The sequence below is a fragment of the Schistocerca serialis genome, chromosome 4, assembly GCF_023864345.2.
Source record: "Schistocerca serialis cubense isolate TAMUIC-IGC-003099 chromosome 4, iqSchSeri2.2, whole genome shotgun sequence".
NCBI classification, from domain to species: domain Eukaryota; kingdom Metazoa; phylum Arthropoda; class Insecta; order Orthoptera; family Acrididae; genus Schistocerca; species Schistocerca serialis.
This window is the reverse complement of record NC_064641.1, coordinates 657,140,629-657,162,113: the sequence shown is the minus strand read 5'-3', so window position 1 is coordinate 657,162,113 and position 21,485 is coordinate 657,140,629.

Genomic DNA, 21,485 nt, shown 5'->3' with positions numbered 1-21,485 from the left:
ACCTCTTATTAATGTGCACTGATAGGTGATCAGATAGCGCACATTTCTGCCATATGCTCCCTAAGTCATTATATAGAGAATGGCATAAGGTTGTTCGTATCAATGTAAGGAATTTTCTGAGAAGTTACTTTTCCTTTCCGCATGGAGTGGGGAATATACACTGAGGTGATAGTACACCGGCTCGACGTGGGATGGACTCAACAAGTTGTTGAAAGTCTCCTGCAGAAATATTAACCCGTATTGCATCTATAGCCGTCCATAATTGTGAAACTGTTGACGGTACAGGATGTTGGGCACGAACTGATCTCTCGATTATGCCCCATAAAGGTTCGATGCGATTCATGTCGGGCAGTGTCAGTTGCCACATCATTCGCCCGAATTATCCACAATTTTCTTCAAAAGAATAGCGAACAATTGTGACCCAGTTACATGGGTCTCCCAGCAGTCAATGATCGGTTCAGTTGGACCGAATGTCCCACTCCGTTCCATTTAAACACAGTTCACATTATTATGGAGCAGTGCCTTGCTGACAACTTGTATCCATGGCTTCTTGGGGTGTGGGCCACACTCGAAACGTACCATCAGCTCTTACCAGCCGAAATCGGGGCTCATCTGCCCAGGCCAAAGTTTTCCAGCGTCTACGATCCAACCGATACCGTCACGTGAGGCGCTGCAGGCGATGTTGTGCCGTTAGCAAAAGCGCTCGCGTTCGTCGTCTGCTGCCATAACCCATTAACACCACATTTCTCCACACTGTCCTAATGGATCCGTTCATCGTACGTACCACATGGATTTCTGCGGTTATTTCACGCAGCGTTCGTCTGTTAACACTGACGACTCTACACAAAAACACAGCTCTCGCCCGTTAAGTGAATGCCTTCAGACACTGTTGTCCGTGGTGGGAGGTAATGCCTGAAATTCGGTATTCTCGACACACTCTTGACACTGTGGATTTCAGAATGTTGAATTCCCCACAGACTTACGAAACCGATTGTCCCATCCGGCTGACTCCAACTACCACTCCGCGTTCAAAGTCTGTTAATTCCAGTCGAGCGACCATAGTGAAACCTTTTCACACGAATCACCTGAGTTCAAAAGACAGCTCCGGCAATGCACTGCCCTGTTATACCCTGTGTACGCGATATTGCCGCCATCTGTATATGTGCATTTCGGTATCCCACGACTTTTGTCTGTATTATTATGCATATGACCCTATTCACTTCCTCAATTCTTTACCTAATCAGCGTTATAGGTATGCGGGACAATCAGTTAGCAGTATATGCTCTAAAGCATAGCTTCGATAAATAGCTGATACTTGGTAGAGTGCAGTAACCGCAATGAATGCAACTTGAAAAGTAGCTACGCACTGACTGTATGATAGAAGGCTCGGGACTGGAGGGTGTGTTTCAACTTTCACATCGCTTGTGTGAACTATGAGTGCTCATTGCGTTGTAGAATGTTGCTGCGTGGAAAACCAGTTTTGTTCAACTGATCATCTTTAGATATCATTAATTATTTCCAAGTACCGATATTAATGTCGTGTCAAAAAATTAAAATAAATAGTTATCACTAAAACTGCCGTCAACAGCAAAATTCATTTGTGCAGTCAAAAGTAAACGTGTTTAACCATCTTCGTATACTGTCCGTGTTCAGGTTCCATCTTCTTCTTTGGAGTACTGTCTGTAAAATGACGACTTCGCATTTGATACCTGTTTTCAAGTCGATACAAAGATGCGGCAGAAAGAAGCTGAATATCGGAATTGAGGATTACGGTAAACATAATTATCTTTCGAAGCAGAACTTCAAAATCCATAAGAATATCAGAAATCTTCCAACAGTGCGATTATAGCGTCCACTTCAGGAAGATTAGGCTTTTGGGCATCAGTTGGTCCCTCTGATAGGTTTAGACTGGGAAAAACAACAAATAAACAGAATTTATTCAGGGAAAGCGAAGATATCTGCAAAAAATGGTTAAATATTTTCGAGCCATTCAAAACTACACTATGTTATGTAGAAGATATTTATGTGCACTGATCACATGCTTTGAGATATGATAAACAACGAGACTTTCTTGCAGCGGTTTGTAAAAAAAAGTAATCATTGTGCCGCTCTAGTGGTGCTATTGAATTGTATGAAATGCAAGAAATCTTATGATGAACGTAATGACATAAAGACTTCGAGAAACGGTCATCGTCGTCGTTATCATAATCACCTCAATAATCATAATCATCATCATTATCATCATCTTCCTGTCAAGGATTAGGCTGTTGCCTGTTCCGGACTCACAAACATAATCACTCCCACCTTTTTCGAGGTCTTTCAATTTCTCTTTTCCTATTCCACTTGTAGTTCAGGATCTTCTGGGGAATTCTGTGACCTGGTTTTCTCTCTAATCTTCGCGATATTTTTTAACGTTTTCATTCATATTAAAAATATTTACTTCTGTTCTAATATATTAATGTATAGTCATGTATCTTCTTGTGCAACCCTTCGCCTCCCTTAGGAGCAGCATTTACTTCATTTTTTTTTTTTTTTTCGCGATAACGCATCTTTTGCTTCCACCGTATACCACTTTATACAATTTAGTGGCGGTCTCTTTTTGTACATTATGACCCAATGTCCTGCTAATGTTACCACAGATAGCTTGGAATTCGTATATTTTATTTTCAATATCAGAACCAAACCAAAATTTAGAGCGCAGCCCAAATAAGAGATTTGAGAGATCTATTCTAAAACTGAATTAGCCAAAATAATTTTTGTTATATTACCAGAAATTTTTAAGTAGTATTTCTTGCATATTTCTTTCAGTTCGTGTACTGGTGTTTGGAGGTCATCTTCACTCTTTTGAATAACAGAAATACCATCAGCAAGCAAAAGTAAATTCAGATATTTCTCATTCCATCTCTCAATTCTTTCCTTTACTTTACATTTCCATTTGCGAAGAACGAAGTCAATGTAAACACTGAAAAAGGGAGATGGTAGTCCATAGCCTTCTCTAACAGCTTGCTTAATAATCATTTTTCTAATCGGTTACTGCCTGTGTTTATTACAGTGCGTGTATTTGTGTAAAGACTGGTCACCACCTCTATTAGGTGATAAAGATATTCACATCCATCTTCCGTAGGCTATCACAAGTCACACGGTAGAAAACCTCGTGGGTTTCTATATTACGCTACGTTTTCCTACAACATTTTTAATTGCAAAACATTTTCTGTGCATAAATGAAGTGATCAAAATCCATTTTTTTCTTCATATAGTGTAGTTTATGTGCTATTCTTCATGCGTTTATCGATTATCTTTGAGTATAGCCTGTAGCCAGTGTTTAGATGATTGACGCCACGATACTTTTCACAGTCACTACGTTTCTGCTCCTTGAAAAGAGAGATTACTTCTGCTGTATTCCAAGGGTCTGAGATATCGCAGTTCGTCCATCATTCATTATTCATTATAAAGTTTTTTATCTAGTGGGAATCCTCCCTACTTAATTAGTTCTGTACTATATATTCCACCTAGTCCAGTAGCAAAACTCCAATCGAACTAAGTAGAAAAATGCCTAGCATAACATCACAGTTTACTCACCCCCCCCCCCCACCCCCCTAATCCTACCTGATTCGTAGAGTAACTCATTGTTAATTTACTAGCCTATTGTAGTAATATCAGCGAAATTGATAATGGTTACAACAATGAAGACGGAAGTGACTTTCGATGGAAGACAGCTGTCGTAGTTAAGATAATACGAGTATCTTCGACATCAAGTCGCTTAAGGGAAAATACTATTTCCTTAGGTATTACGTCCAGGAAAGAACTGGAAACAAACTTCCATGTGGCAAATAACAGTTAAAGGTTTATTTTTACCATTAGTGTGCGTGTAATTAACTGTGCGTCAAAGTGCCACGCGTGTTTTGTGGGAAGTCATGATCTGATGAGAAAACTACCAGACCTAAGGCATTGTGTTAACGATGAAGGCAACTTCCAAGACATGCTGGAAGGTCGTCGGACACTCATAAGAGCATAAGAGAGGGAAAAAGTAGATTTTGTTGAAAAAACTTAATGATATTTCAGATGTTAGACATTTTAATGCTTTTAATATTACTACGGTTGAATAATGTAAACCGTTTTCGACGAGATAATGATTAAAAGGACGTCTAAGTTCATGCTCCGAATGACTCACCAACTAAAACGAAGGACGATAAAGGAAGTAGTGGGGCCACAGCATAGTAAACTTGATTTGGGCGTCAAAATAGAAAAAAAACTTTTATTTTTAACATGGACAGTTTTTCCAGTATACGAGTTAGTAAAGTTTATGTGATTGTTTTTCAGGAGTCAAGCAGTCAGTGCAAATGTTGGTAGTTCGATTACATTGATGGAAGAAAGATCGCAACGCCATAAAATAATTAATGTAGAGTAATGAAATATCAGAAATACATTTGTCTAGTAACATATTCCGGTGATCAACACTGCAGGATCACAGGTTAAAACAAGCGCGATATAAGCCATTGAAGATGTGGAATTCTGCTACATTAATAAACGGTGTAACCGTCAGGATGCTGAATACAAGCATTCAAACGTACATGTACAGTATTTTGTTATAAAGGTGCCGGGTGTCAGTTTGTGAGATGGAATTCCATGTCTGTTTCCCTTGAGCGGTCAATACAGCACAAAGAGTGCTATTTGCAGATGACGCTGGAGTTGTCGTCGGATGATGTCCCGTATCTGCTCGATTGGAGGCGTATCTGATGATCGATCAGGACAAGACAATACGTCGACACTCTGTAGAGCATGTTGGGTTACAACAGTGGTATGTGGGCGAGCGTTATTCTGTTGGGAAACAACCCTTGAAATGCCGTTCGTGAATGCCACCACCATACGTCGAATCACCAAATTTGCGGTAAGGGTGTGTGAGATAACCACGAGAACGCTCTTGTTGTCATGCGAAATAGCACCCCAGACCATAATTCCAGATGTAGGTTGAAACACGTATGCAGCGATGGCGAGCCATGACAATCTCTGACCAGAGAGTAGTAGCGCGTGCGAGTTGCGAGAGAGCAGTTGCATGTAGGGAGTCGGCAGTTGTTGTTGTACGTAGCAGTCTGTCGGCAGTAGTAGTCTAGTACAGTTGTGTGAAGAGTCGCGAGTGGGACGCTGTCCGCGGGCGTCGACATGGGTCTCTGGTCAAGATGCTAAATGAGATATATTGTTAAATAAGGTAACGAAGCTGCATTGCGCACATCAGATAATGGAATGTATATTTATTGTAATTAATTTTCAAGAATTGCCCCAATAATAATTTTGTTTTGAAAGTATTTTAACAAAAGAGCCATTTAATTAAAAAAATATTTCCCTTAACAAAAGTTTCAGTTAAATTCAAAAAAAATATTTGCGATGCATTTCCTCCAAGCTATGGCGAAAAATAAGAGCAGATGCAGTTATAGTGAGGTAAGAAATTAATTCTGATTTTTTTGCACAGGGCCAAAGATCGACTTTTCGGTCTAATTGAGTTTTCATTGTCACTGAAATTTCATTATCATTGAATTATCTTTCATTTTTGTGGGGATCTGAATTTTGGAACATTTTTATGTCTTGCATTTTTGTAGGGAGCTTACACTTGGGTCAGATTGCGATTCTTACATTTAATTGTCATTATCAATAGATTTCATTGCGGGAGGGTTACACTTGGCTCCCATTTATTATTTTTTATTTAACTATTTCTGTGGGGACGATATTGCTTCGTGGCTCCATTATTTATTTAAGTTTGCTATACAGAATTTTCGGTGGGGAGGTTACAAGGTCCACTGTGTGTAGCACGCAGTGGAGTTAGTTATGGGCCCTCAACTGGCCTTCTCCTAACCAATACAAGGCAGAACCAGCTCTCATCAGGAAACACAACACACCTCCACACTGCCTTCCAATGATCTCTCGCATGACACCTCTGAAGTTGCAAATGGCAGTGGTTTGTGGTCGTAGAACGCACGCTACAGGGCGTCTGGCTCTAAGCTGTCCTTGGAGTAACCGATTTTTAACAGTTCCTTGGGTCACTGTGGTGCCATCTACTGATCAAATTGCTGCTGCTGATGCAGTACGATGCGGTAGAGCCTCGATGGACTTCCCTAGCAGTAGTGCCATGTGGCTGTCCAGAGCCCTGTCTTCTTGCGACCGTATATTCTCGTGAGAACCATTGCCTGCAATCGTGTGCAGTGGCTACAGGACTGCCAGGTCTTTCTGTAGTATCAGAGAAGGGATATCCAACTTCTCGTAGCCTTATCACACGACCTCGTTGAAACATAGTGGGGCTATGATAATGGTGTTAACGTCAACTCACCACGTCCAGTCTCAAAGGTAACTAACGATCACGACCGTTACAGAGTTAGTTATGGGTTGGGTTGGGTTGTTTGAGGAAGGAGACCAGACAGCGAGGTCATCGGTCTCATCGGATTAGGAAAGGACGGGGAAGGAATTCGGCCGTGCCCTTTCAAAGGAACCATCCCGGCATTTGCCTGGAGCGATTTAGGGAAATCACGGAAAACCTAAATCAGGATGGCCGGACGCGGGATTGAACCGTCGTCCTCCCGACTGCGAGTCCAGTGTGCTAGCCACTGCGCCACCTCGCTCGGTCATTTAGTTAACGCAAATCTAGTTTGCTTCCTTAAAATGCTAATAATATCGGCATTCTTATGCCACTGGCGCAAAATTTAAATAGACTTAATCTTTTATGTTTAGGAATACGCCTACCAGCTTTCGTTTATGTCGTACAACTTGGTGTTACGATTTTTTTCCCATCAGTGTATTTCGCGGGTCCATCGTGAATTAGAATTTTTCCTCTAGTGACATCGTAGCAGAAATTTAGCTTTCGGGGGATACACATAGCAGAAATAACTGTTCTGTTATTCATGAATTCCGAGAGACACTTTTAGTCTGCTTTTGTGAGTTTTGCTGCGAGCTAGAGTTTACTGAGATAACTAGTGTCAAGTTAAGAAGTTTGCAAATAACTTATAAATTTGTAATGTTTTGAAATAGTAACTCTTGCTGCGGTGTACGATCGACTTGAAGTGATGGTCCAAAATTAATTCATGTAAATTCTGCATTTATGTTCCCATTACAGGGTAAGTTTATCTGAACTAGGTGGTACGTAGCGTCACACTCCAGTGATAATTGTTTGGGAGCGCCATTATCGGTACGCCCTTCTCCGCCAACCAGTCGAGGGCTACGTTTAAAATGGTCATCATGCTGACAGACATCGACGCACTCTCCGTGTGCTGACGTCTTGCTGCAAACAAGCTCATTTGCTGACTCAACGTCCATGGCACGGCTGTACAATAGAGTGCGGGTAAGAGAGCGATATGTCTCTCCCCTCGGCACTGTAGTTGGAGTCATGAACGGTAGTCGAGTTTCAGCTTGTTTTGCGCAACTACACCGGCAATCTCCGGCAGCCAATGAGCGTTCAGTGATGTTCTGAGCGAACCTGCTGTGAACGTTGTAGGCAGTGCGATCAAGGAAGTTAAACGTGACCGTAGCGAGTTATTTAGTGGAATTTTATTCCATTTGTTGCGAGGTGATATAGCTAATAGTGGTTCAAAAATGGTTCAAATGGCTCTGAGCACTATGGGACTCAACTGCTGAGGTCATTAGTCCCCTAGAACTTAGAACTAGTTAAACTTAACAAACCTAAGGACATCACAAACATCCATGCCCGAGGCAGGATTCGAACCTGCGACCGTAGCGGTCTTGCGGTTCCAGACTGCAGCGCCTTTAACCGCACGGCCACTTCGGCCGGCCTAATAGTGGTGGGAAGCGGCAAATTCTACATAAAAAAGTGAGAGACATAACGCGCAGGACATTCGCGATCTTCAATCGCAAAGTACGAATATGTACGTACCGCAACTGTCGCTTAGAACCGGCAACACTGCAGTCCGTATCCGTGCTTCAACCTGCACGAATCCGTATCGTTCACGAATCGGATCAGTCACTTGGTGCTGCGCTACTCACGTGGTGACGTTGAGTATGGCTCTTCTGCATCAACCGAGTCTATATTCACAAGAAAGTGGTGGGATTCTGTTCAGTTCGAGCATAAATATCCAGTAATGATGAACTGCAGACTTCGTAAGCCACGATGCTACTGCCGTCAGTTCCGATATGTGCTGCTAGATGTCACTCCTTCTTACATGAGGTATATCAAGGGTCTTCTCTCAAACATCCAACTTTCAAACTCGATTTCTGAGAAACCCACTTCGTAATGTTTTCCTCTACAAAGAATGTAGATAGCGTTACTGTTACCTACTTGGTTGGTGCATGAATTGGCAGCGTTTTTTCTTAAGTTTAAGAAACACAACACCTACACACGACGTAGACATATTCTCCGTCAATATTTAAAATAGTTCGCCAACGCTGGAGTAATTTTTCAATTCCGCGACTGTAGAAATTACGTGGTTTCGAGGCGAAGAACTTTTTGAGCCTTACTCAGATCATAATTTCATCCGGAAAGGAAGTTCCTTTGAAGGCTGTTCGACAGACAACCAAAAAGTGGAAAATATAAGAGCGCAAGATCACGTGAATAAGGTCAGTGGGGAATGACCCCTACCCAACTAGTGTGCAGTGCTTTTTGTCAGTCTAGCGGAATGTGGGCGGGCGATATCGTGGAATAATATCGCTTCCCCCAGTCTTCCCTGCTCGTTGTTCTTGGACTGCTTGTGCAACACGTTACAATTTTGACAATAATTGTCGGCAGTGATGGTTACACGTCGGGGCAGCAATTCGTAGTACACCACACCGTCGTTGTTGCAGCAGATGCATTGCATTATCTTTTGTGGATGCGCGTACGTCTTTGTATACGCAGTTGTTTGGGCTCAGACATACCTTTATTTTCCCTATGTCAGCATAAAGACACCATTTATCGTCATCGGTAATGATACGGGCTGGGAATGGTCGTTATTGTTCAGGAGCCAATTGACGAGCAAACAGAAATGCCCATATGGACACCTGCTTATCTTTGTGATTTTGGCTTAGAACATGTGGTACTCATACAACCGGTTTCTGAATCTTCTCCGTTTCATGTCAATGTCGTACGAGGGTGGAATGATCACAAATCATTAAATTTGCCAGTTCTCGAGTACAATGACCTGGATTAATGCGTTCAAACGATCTTCATCAAACCCCGAAGGTTTTACTGAACGTGGAGAGTCATTATTGTCAAAACGACCCTCTTTAAAACGAGAAAACCATTTTCTCGTCATGTTCGCTCCAACGGCATTATCCTTAAACATGATACAAATGTTTCTGGCTGCCTCCGCTGCTTTCACCCTCTATTGAACTCAGAGAGAAGAATTTGTCGGAAATGTTCCGATTTCTCCAACAGGTACTCCTTTTCCTAGCGTCCATAACACCACTCACTATCTCCAAATGACAAAATTATGAAATGTAAACTCAAAAAGCAATTGTGAATTACAAATAAAAATTACAATCCATAAATAAACCCATAGCAACCGGAATACCAACATGCAAAACAAAAACGCTTTTAACATGAGCACCAATCCAATATATTATGCAGTTCTGAAATGCTAATCATTTGAACATTCTGGCATGACCATGCTAATTTAACGTTTGTTGTAGGTCGTCTTCATGGTGGTCAGTAGTGTATACGCATGTTTGGCCCAAATTTAGATAGTTAGCTGCTTATACAAGGTGCGTCTGAAAGGTTAGGTGAATGATCTCAGAAAATAAAAGAAACAAGAGTTGTAGATGAAACACCTTTACTGGTGAAACTTGCTGGCAGATTAAAACTGTGTGCCGGACGGAGACTCGAACTCGGGAGCTTTTCCTTTCGCAGGCAAGGGCTCTACCGACTGAGCTACACAAGGACGACTCAGGACCCGTTCTCACAGATTCAGTTCTGCCAGTACCTCGTATTCTACCTTCCAAACTTCACAGAAGCTCTTCTGCGACCTTTACTGGTCTTGCAAGAGGTTACAGTTGGCTACAATACACTGTAATCTGTTGTAAAACTGTTGGAACTTCTGAGGAGCGATACCTTTTCAGGGCTAATTTACGGTGGGTACACAAAAATAAGTCGGCGGTGGCAGATCTGGAGTATGAAAAGAGTATTATGAAGAACAGTCACCTTGCATGGACTGCGGAAGTTGAGCACGCAGGCGTTGCAGATACCCAACAACGCGTGACCACGCTACTTCGAGCGATTCCACAATGTTTGCTAACGTTTAGCATAAGACCCGATTTCAGAAGCGTGTTGTACCTAATGGTAACTAAAAGCCAGTAAAGATACGAGGAGCTTTCAATAAGTAATACAAAACCTTCTTATGTAATTTCAGCTGAAAAAAGTTCGGAATTTGTTGTGGTACATCGTAGAGTAGAATCGCTTAGCCCTTCTAGTTTCATGAAGTTGCGATTGGTGGCGGCACTGTATGTAGCATTCAAAATGGCGTCACTAACGGAGATGCGTTCAAAGAAGAGAGGTGTTATTTTCATAGGCGCTTGTACTCTACTGGCCATTAAAATTGCTACACCATGAAGATGTGCTACAGACGCGAAATTTAACCGTCAGGAAGAGGTGCTGTGATACGCAAATGATTAGCTTTTCAGAGCATTCACACAAGGTTGGCGCCGGTGGCGACACCTACAACGTGCTGATATGAGGAAAGTTTCCAGCCGATTTCTCATACACAAAGAGCAAGTGACCGGCGTTGGCTGGTGAAACGTTGTTGTGATGCCTCGTGTAAGGAGGAGCAATACGTACCATCACGTTTCCGACTTTGATAAAGGTCGGATTGTAGCCTATCGCGATTGCCGTTTATCGTATCGCGACATTTATGCTCGCGTTGGTCGAGATCCAATGACTGTTAGCAGAATATGGAATCGGTGCGTTCAGGAGGGTAATACGGAACGCTGTGCTGGACCCCAACGGCCTCGTATCACTAGCAGTCGAGATGACAGGCATCTTATCCGCATGGCTGTAACGGATCGTGCAGCCACGTTTCGATTCCTGAGTCAACATATGGGGACTTTTGCAAAACAACAACCATCTGCACGAACAGTTCGACGGCGTTTGCAGCAGCATGGACTGTCAGCTCGGAGACCATGGCTGCGGTTACCCTTGACGCTGCTTCACAGACAGGAGCACCTACGATGGCGCACTCAACGACGAACCTGGGTGCACGAATGGCAAAACATCATTTTTTCGGATGAATTCAGGTTCTGTTTACAGCATCATGATGGTCGCATCCGTGTTTGGCGACATCACGGTGAACGAACATTGGAACCGTTTGTTCGTCATCGCCATACTGACGTATCACCCAGCGTGATGGTATGGGGTGCCATTCTGCCATTCGTTACACGTCTCGGTCACCTCTTGTTCGCATTGATGGCACTTTGAACAGTGGACGTTACATTTCAGATGTGTTACGACCCGTGGCTCTACCCTTCATTAGATCCCTGCGAAACCCTACATTTCCACAGGATAATGCACAACCACATGTTGCGGGTCCATTATGGGCCTTTCTGGATACAGAAAATGTTCTACTGCTGCCCTGGCCAGCACAATCTCTAGATCTCTCACCAATTGAAAACGTCTAGTCGATGGTGGTCGAGCAACTGGCTCGTCACAATACGCCAGTCACTACTCTTGATGAACTGTGGTATGATGTTGAAGTTGCATCGGCAGCTGTACCTGTACACGCCATCCAAGCTCTGTTTGACTGAATGCCCAGGCGTGTCAAGGCCGTTATTACGGGCAGAGGTGGTTATTCTGGGTACTGATTTCTCAGGATCTATGCACCCAAACTGCGTGAAAATGTAATCACATGTCGTTTCTAGTATATTTGTCCAATGAATACGCGTTTATCATCTGCATTTCTCTCGGGGTAGGAATTTTAATGGCCAAAATGTGTAGAATATCTACGGAGACGTGGCAGTGAACAGAAGCGTGGAGAGTCGTTGGTTGCGGCGTCTTTCATCATCACAAAATGGTCGGCAAACCTGTCCGTTCTCCCGCATACCGGTCGGTCGCACAACAGCTGTGTCTCCTGCAGCGTTGGAACGTGCGGGCAGTCTCATTCGTGCTAATCAACGGATCACAGTCAAACCCCTCCTGCAGAACTGGCGGTGCTGACTCGTTCGTCCACCAGTTCAGATACTCAAACGTGTGTCCGTGTTGGGTTCCTCGTCGCCTACGAGAAGAACCATAAGAAAAAACGAAAGACCATCTGCGCCGAACTGCGTGCGCCTTACGAGGCTGATAGTGACAATTTCTGCCAAGCATCGCCACAGGCGGTGAAAAATAGATTCATCACTTCGAAGCGGAAACAAAACGGCAATCCATTGAGTTGCGCCATACCACTCTCCTCCGGAGCAAAATTTCAGTGCTGCACACTCATCTGGTTAAGTCATGGCGAGGATCTTCTGAAGCTTTGAAGGGATTGTTCTGCTTAGCGTAATCCCTCATGTAACGATCAACCTTGAAGTGCATTGTCCTACCCTCACGGAATAGAAGAAGCAATTCAGCATGATCGGCGCCGCAATAATGCAAACAAACATTTCCTTCTCCATTATAATGCAAGGCCTCACACGTCTGCGTATCCAGTAGGAGCTCAACAAATCTTCGCTAGATTATCCTTCCTCATCCACCTTACAGCCCCATCTCGCACCTTCCGACTTCCATGTGTTCGGCTGAGTGAAGGATGCACTCAGCGGGGAGCAGTACGTGGATAATGGGGAGGTTATTGGTGGAGCAAGACGTTGGCTCCGACGTCGAATTATGCGGACATACCGGCCCTCTCAGTAAGGTGCGGTGATATCTTCGCACTTGACGGTGATTAAAAAAATAGTTTTGCATTACTCGCCGACCGTTGTGGCCGAACGGTTCTAGCTGCTACAGTCTGGAACCGTGCGACCGCTACGGTAGCAGGTTAGAATTCTACCTCGGGCATGGATGTGTGTGGTGTGCTTAGTTTAGTTAGGTTTAAGTAGTTCTAAGTCCCATAGTGCTCAGAGCCATTTGAACCCCTCATATTCTGGGTGTTACCCTCGTTTCCCTTAATTTCTGAGAGTATTCATCGAACTTTGCAGGCGCACCTTTTGTAATAAATACAGGCGTGACGAAAAAAATCTATAGTTCTTTTAGTTATAAGACGCAGTTGTAGTGTAATGACGTAAGTTTTGTATAAATGATTTTCTTTTAACATATGACCATGTGCAGACTTCGTCACCTACGTCAGTTACAACACACTTCAAAATTATTTAAATTCCTTTTAAATCGTCTCTGAATGTTTCTTGAACGAAACTGTATTTAAAACATCATCATTTGAGTCGTATGCGCAGAATTACGTCACTCAGTCCAATTGGTTTGCGAAAACTTTTTTTTCGATTTAGATGTCATTTGTTTCTTCTCAGAAATTATATTAATGCAAGTTATCTGGTTTTATAAATATTAGAACCACATTGAATAAACTTTCAAGACTCAAACTCGCGACGAGCGTTTGCAAAATTAATAATCTTGTAAAATAAATTCGTAATTCATTAAAATAATTCTTCATAAATAAATTCTCAGAACACGTATTTCAACTTTAGTAGCATCCACTAGTTTATTATCTTCCTACATATAGACGTGAACTTGAGCCTTGACAAGATAGGACTGAACATTTACAACAAGATTAAACTTTCCATGACATCATTGTTGTAGAAACATTACAAATTCTTATTTTCTCAGTCTTTAGAAGCACGACGCAACAACTCGGTTTCAGGATCTTCTGTTGCTCTCTGGCTGTCGACCCGCGACCTATAGTGGCCAGCAATTTTCTCTCTGGCCCCGGCAGTGAAGATGCTGTCTCCGTTCGTTGCGCCGCCCTCTCCGTACATGAAACATAAAAAATAAATACAAAACTTTAGATAATTCACAACAATTACAAAGATTACAAAAACACATAAACAAAACACTAAACTAAATTTATATTCACCTGCAAACTGGGCTGACACTAGTGGATGGGTGACGCTTCAATTTCGCGTCCCACTACAGAGTGTGATAGATTACATGGTTTCGATAATTCTTCTTACAGGTCGGAAACAGTACCCTAGATACAGATTTCTTTTCAAACCGTAGTCTGTTGAGCGCCGTCTACAGGTTCTAGTATTCTGGAAACAGGGCTCTATATTCACTGCTCAGAACACAGCCGGTTGTTCGCCGCGGAGCAGCGCACAGAACCCACCGCTAGTGCAGGGCTGTCAGCCGTAACGGCCCTACAGCGGCCGACCCTCTAACGGCCGTGCGGCCGCTGCTGCTAGTGCCGTGGCTCTCGGCGGTCTCCGGCGGATGCAAATGTCATGTCACCGGCAGCGCGCTGCCCCGTCATCCGGACACACTGCCGCCACTGCTGTACTGGACCCAAACGACTCCACACACTGCCGCCTCGGGTGTCTGCGATCTCAACACGCTATCCGAGAGCACGAAGAAGAATACTACACATTCGTATGAGAAATCAGTGTCATTGTACTGTGTCAGAGTAGCCCAAACGAAAAGAGTCTTCACTTCTGGTTTGAAATAAGCAAACAGTGAGGGAAATTGTAAAATCTCTGAATGCCCATCGTTTCACACATGGTTGCTGGATCTCAGCTGTTCAGTACAGAATGTCAAATCAAACAATGAAACGCCCGCTAAACCCGCTGGGCAAAACAGGTGATTAGGATTGTGGAAAGGGCCAAGTAAGGTTGGGGTCAGTTTCACCTTAAAATTGTAATTTAATAACACATTTACAACCAAAGCGGCACTTGTACAATTGCGACTTACAAAATTTCACAACTGAAGGCCTCGAAACAAGAAATCTTAAAAAGCAACAAGATAAAAATGCAGTTTTAAAAAAAGCAACTAAAAAATAAATAACAAATAAAAATAGCATTTGCTATTTTAACTGCATTTTTATCTTGTTGCTTTTAAAGATTTCTTGTTTGGAGATAGCTAGGCGGAAAGCCTCAAGTCAAAAGTTGATAGACAAATATAAACAAGATGTAATACAAAGGGCTCAAGACCAACAGTAAAATTTTCAAGTTTTTAAAATTAATTACCATAACCTTCCAAAGGCAGAAGACCACAATGATTAAGCTTGAAAGGTAATTTTAAGAATGTTCCAAGCGGGTGAAAGGCCACAATTAATTTTCATTTACATAAAACAGAGTAAAATCAGGATTTTTTAAAATCATTAGCTATGAGATTATACAGACAATTAAACACCCATGAGAAAGACAGTAACGACAACGGCACTCAGAAGCTACCAGGGGGTCGGTCTGCCCTCGTTCAAAAAAATGGTTCAAATGGCTCTGAGCACTATGGGACTTAACTTCTGAGGTCATCAGTCCCCTAGAAATTAGAACTACTTAAACCTACCTAACCTAAGGACATCACACACATTCATGCCCGAGGCAGGATTCGAACCTGCGACCGCAGCGGTCGCGCGGTTCCAGACTGTAGCACTTAGAACCGCTCGGCCACTCCGGTCGGCCTTGCCACCAATCGGTACATGAGAATTCAAACACAAAATGTTACGGGCGTGATTATCCACAATCAGATATGTATATGTATTAAGCTGTCAAAGCAGCGGCAACAGGTGAGGCAAGGACGCTGCCTGAAATTACGTTAGTGGCCAGGGCAGGTAACTGAACACCGGCGGACACAAGGTAGAAAATTCCGCTGGTGCACTTGAATTGTAGTCAACCAATATAGTTAATTCCACCGCATGGCCGCTAAATTTCAGCAATACAAACACTCGGTGTTGCTCACAGGAAAACCTCGCCAACAGCGAACCACCGAAACGAACCACACAACATGAATGGACGTGGCTTGGGTACTTAAACCGCTACTCAACTTTGACGTCGTGTCTCGGTGAGCAACGAAGCTCGTAGCGATCGGACGGCTCCACACACTCTCCGACACTGAGCAGGGACCGCCAGCGCACCCAGCCGGCTGTACCGCGCGAAGATAACTTCCCTGGTCCGCAGCAGCCGACCGACTCACCTCAGAATGCCGACAACATCTAAAATAGACATCAGTGGAAATAACACCAACTATACACACAACCAGACAAACACTTGCACGAAGACCTGAATGATACACAGCGGTAACTATGCACGCATGGAGACAAATCGGGAGTCGATGCACACACACACACACACACACACACACACAGCCGGCTCATGAACGATCGGCGAGCCAAAACGTGTCGTCCGGTAGGACGAGCGACCGACGATCCTCCAAGAACGTGGCCCGGCTCAAGTGATGCGGGGAGGCAATGGTCGGGCGAGCCATGTCGACGCAGACCTCACTGCTGCTTCAACCCGACTGCACTAGTGCCGCTTTGCAACTCCCTGACTGGCAGGTCAGGACTGCGCTCCAGACGCGTTCCAGCTGACTGGCAGACCCGAACTCGCGACCCGAACTCCACTTGCGAAAGACAACGACCGGGAAGTAATAGCAGTCGAGCAAAGATACTACGAGGGAGGATATATGGATAAGCGCTGCTAGCGTCGCTCACGGTCAGGCAAAGCAGCAACTCAGTGACAGTATTAATTTAAATTAACGTAGTGAGGTGGAAGTACGTTAAAAACAGGGTGTAAAATACATTATGGCGGGAACACGAGCCACGCATGGCTCAAACAACTTTCAGCCGTAGAAATTTCAAAATTGTTATTTTACTGGGCTACCAGTTTCGGCGACATTCTAACGGCATCTTCAGGCTCCTGACCGACGTCGAGGAAGATTCTCACCTTTCGTTCAGTCAAAATTTTGGCCAGCATTCAAAGACCGATATAAGGAGATTTTTGAGACATCACTTCAAGCACCAAATGCTGACTCGGTCAGTGAACGTTGACCGTAGTGTGTCAACGTTTTTGTGTTACAAACCGGAATGGGACAGTATTCTAAATCAGGTGTTCAAAACATTCCACAGAGTTTCTTGATGAAGTGTGTGCAAAGGCTGTCATGCACACATTGACTCCTGAATACAAACGACGACGCGTGGACGCAAACTTCGACTTGATTGAAATTCAAAACGCGTACAACTCTTTTACGGGTGCCGAGACTTGGTTTTATTAATGTTATAACGATAAGTGTAGAACTTCACATCAAGAACAAACGTTTTTACGACATAACTGACTTTGAAGCCAATGTGACTCGCGGGTTGATCACCTTAAAGAAGGACTTTTCTGACAGTTTCACATGGTTGTACAATCGTTCTGTGCATTGTCTGTACGTGCGAGGGGAGAGACTATCCACAACAGCTAATGCATTAAAACCACCATCTTAAGATTTCTTTATTTGAGGTTGGACTCCACTGGGAACCATGTGCTCAACGACCGCAATATTACTATCGCATACACAAAAATTCCAAGAATCCGTCGCAGGAGATTTGAAATCATTTATTCAGCAAGTCTATTTCACTCACTGTGTCAGGATCATTAGTGAAAATACTACAGTCTTGAACACTCATGTAATGAAGGAATATATTACAGCTTCAACATAGTGTCGATACAGACGAACACAGCAATTAACGAAAAACAAAAAAAGTCTCACAGTGACTGAAAACGATTTGCTGTAACAAATTATTTCAAATCTGTGACGATCGATGCTGCCAGTTTTGTTGTCTACAGTTTCTTTGTTTTTTCAAATGGTTCAAATGGCTCTGAGCACTATGGAACTTAACATGTGAGGTCATCAGTCCCCTAGAACATAGAACTACTTAAACCTAACTAATCTAAGGACATCACACACATCCATGCCCGAAGCAGGATTCGAACCTGCGATCGTAGCGGTCGCGCGGTTCCAGACTGTAGCGCCTAGAACCTCTCGGCCACTCCGGGCGGCTCATTGTTTTTTATTAACCCAGTATCGAAAGTGTTCGCTTTGACAGGGTGTGACTAAGATTAAGCATAGTCCCAACAATAAGATGAAGCTTCACGTGATGAAATGGAAATATTGTTCCCGGTATTCGAAAATGAGTACCTAAAACTAATGAAACAGCGACTGCTGAATCGTTGTCCGTAATAGATCCCAAAAAAATTACGTCCTTAGAGCCACAAAAAACGCAGATGGTAACTGAAACAAACGAAAAGAAGTACATGGTATTCTCTGTAAGCGCTTTGATCTCTGAGTAAAATACCACCGAGTAAAATACACATTCGCGTTAGCTGATACAATTAAAGATATCCACAGAAGCGTAAACTTCGCTTTCTATGAAGTAGCCAACATATGTAACAATGGAAGGTGCCCATAATAAAGTTCCAGTTTCAAAAGCTGTAGAAGGAGAATCGCTGCTCAGAAAGACTCAAATTTGAAAAGCTTATTGCTGACGGAGGGGGAAACGTCAGGGAACAAAATACACTCCTGGCCATTAAAATTCCTACACCACGAAGATGACGTGCTACAGACGCGAAATTTAACCGACAGGAAGAAGATGCCGTAATATGCAAATGATTAGCTTTTCAGAGCATCCACACGAGGTTGGCGCCGGCGGCGGCACCTACAACGTGCTGACATGAGAAACGTTTCCAACCGATTTCTTGTACACAAACAGTAGTTGACCGGCGTTGCCTAGTGAAACATTGTTGTGATGCCTCGTGTAAGGAGGAGAAATGAGTACCATCACGTTTCACGCTTTGATAAAGGTCGGATTGTAGCCTATCGCGATTGCGGTTTATCGTATCGCGACATTGCTACTCGCGTTGGTCGAGATCCAATGACTGTTAGCAGAATATGGAATCAGTGGATTAAGGAGGGTAATACGTAACTCCGTACTGGGTCCCAACGGCCTCGTATCAGTAGCAGTCGAGATGATAGGCATCACATCCGCGTGGCTGTAAATGATCGTGCAGCCACGTCTCGATCCCTGAGTCAACAGATGGGGACGTTTGCAAGACATCTGCACGAACAGTTCGACAACGTTTGCAGCAGCAAGGACTATCAGCTCGGAGGCCATGGTTGCGGTTACCCTTGACGCTACATCACAGACAGGAGCGCCTGCGATGGTGTACTCAACGACGAACCTGGGTTCACGAATGGCAAAACGTCATTTTTTTGGATGAATCCAGGTTCTGTTTACAGCATCATGATAGTCGCATTCGTGTTTGGCGACGTCGCGGTGATCTCACATTGGAAGCGTGCATTCGTCATCGCCATACTGTCGTATCACCCGCCGTGATGGTATGGGGTACCACTGGTTACACGTCTCGGTCACCTCTTGTTCGCATTGACGGCACTTTGAACAGTGGACGTTACATTTCAGATGTGTTACGACCCGTGGCACTACCCTTCATTTGATCCCTGCGAAGCCCTACATTTTAGCAGGATAATGCACGACCGCATGTTGCAGGTCCTGTACGGGCCTTTCTGGATACAGAAAATGTTCGACTGCTCCCCTGGCCAGCACATTCTCCAGATCTCTCACCAATTGAAAACGTCTGGTCAATGGTGGCCGAGCAACTGGCTCGTCACAATACGCCAGTCACTACTGTTGATGAAGTGTGGTATCGTGTTGAAGCTGCATTGGCAGCTGTACGTGTACACGCCATCCAAGCTCTGTTGAATTAATGCCCAGTCGTATCAAGGCTGTTAATACGGCCAGAGGTGGTTGTTCTGGGTACTGATTTCTCAGTATCCATGCACCCAAATTGCTTGAAAATATAATCACATGTCAGTTGTAGTATAATATATTTGTCCTATGAATACCCATTTACCATCTGCATTTCTTCTTGGTGTAGCAATTTCAATGGCCAGTAGTGTAATATAACAAAATTTTAACCAATAGATGACTCTGTAAGAGCATATGCACAACAGAGTACTTACGCCTCACGGCTGTTCCTTAGTTTCTGGCCGAGACGCCAAACGTTACTGTCTGCACGAAGAACTGCGCGTTGCTGGTAAAGGTGTTTTACAAGAACGGTGAATGTGCGCCAATATCCCTGCAGAATTTCCTTAAACTCAGTATTATGGATAAGAGCATCGGTCTGACGTCTGCTTACGGTCTAAAAAAAATGATTACAAAATTCGAAAATGTGCGTCTTTTGGAGTGCAATGTGGCAGAGGGAGGAAAAATCTGTCGAATATGTGTCCATAACATTGCAAGAGGAGTCGAACGGTTGCGTGGAAACATGTAATGCTCGTGAATTTCCGAAACTTTGGACATGACTGCGAGCACGATGCATAAAATCCTACGAAACATCGTCAGTTGCTATCCATACGAAATCACCCATCCTCAGGAGTTGCTTCCGGCCGACCTGCCATCAAGACAAACACGTTCGCTCTGAAATTTCTTGTTTACGTGGATGTAGAAAATGAATGGTCATGGAATCTTCTGTGGACAGACGAAGCCCATTTCCATCTCAACGACACCGCGATACGCAAAACTGCAGAATATGTGCAACGGAGAATCCGCACGCACATCAACCAGTATCACTTTATTCTGCAAATGTGACTGCTTGGTGATATGTGACGGTATTGTTTATCGTAGGACCGTATTCTTTCCAGCAGATGAGTCCTGCGGTCCGCTGCTCCCCCTCTGCACAGCGACTGCTGCAGAGACATTTCGGTAATGCTGGAATTATCACGAGTCATTTCCCTACGGCCTGGCCACCCAGATCGCCTGATCTTAATACGTGTGACTTCTGACTGTGACGCTAGGTGAAAGATGTGTTCGGTGCTCCAATTACGAACATAGTTGAACCGAATGCACGCATTGCGGAACGCATTTTGAACTTTCCATACGTGACTTATGGCACAATTTGTTATAATTTGGCGGAGTTTTGGGTATAGAGTGATATGTGGAGCAGTTTTTCTGTAATATGAAGATGGATAGGATAATTCGCTACAATATCTGCTAGAAAAGAGGTAGTTTGTTACAGTTTTGGTTAACGGTAATGATGCGTGGGGAACTTTGTTGCAGTTTAGCTGGTGATGAATAGGACAATGTTTTACAATTTTGCTGCAACATGTCGATATATGGGATAATTCGTTATAATTTTTCTTGTGATATAATTATCTGTGTAGTAAGTAGTTAAAATTTAGATATAACATGACAGTGAATGGGGAATATGTTACAATTTCGATGATGCTTTTTTGGATCATCAGTCTTCTGCCTGGTTTGATAGGCCTGTCACAAATTCCTCTCGTCTACCAAACTTTCCATCTCCGAGCAGCACTTGCAACCTAGGTCCTCAATTATACACTCCTGGAAATGGAAAAAAGAACACATTGACACCGGTGTGTCAGACCCACCATACTTGCTCCGGACACTGCGAGAGGGCTGTACAAGCAATGATCACACGCACGGCACAGCGGACACACCAGGAACCGCGGTGTTGGCCGTCGAATGGCGCTAGCTGCGCAGCATTTGTGCACCGCCGCCGTCAGTGTCAGCCAGTTTGCCGTGGCATACGGAGCTCCATCGCAGTCTTTAACACTGGTAGCACGCCGCGACAGCGTGGACGTGAACCGTATGTGCAGT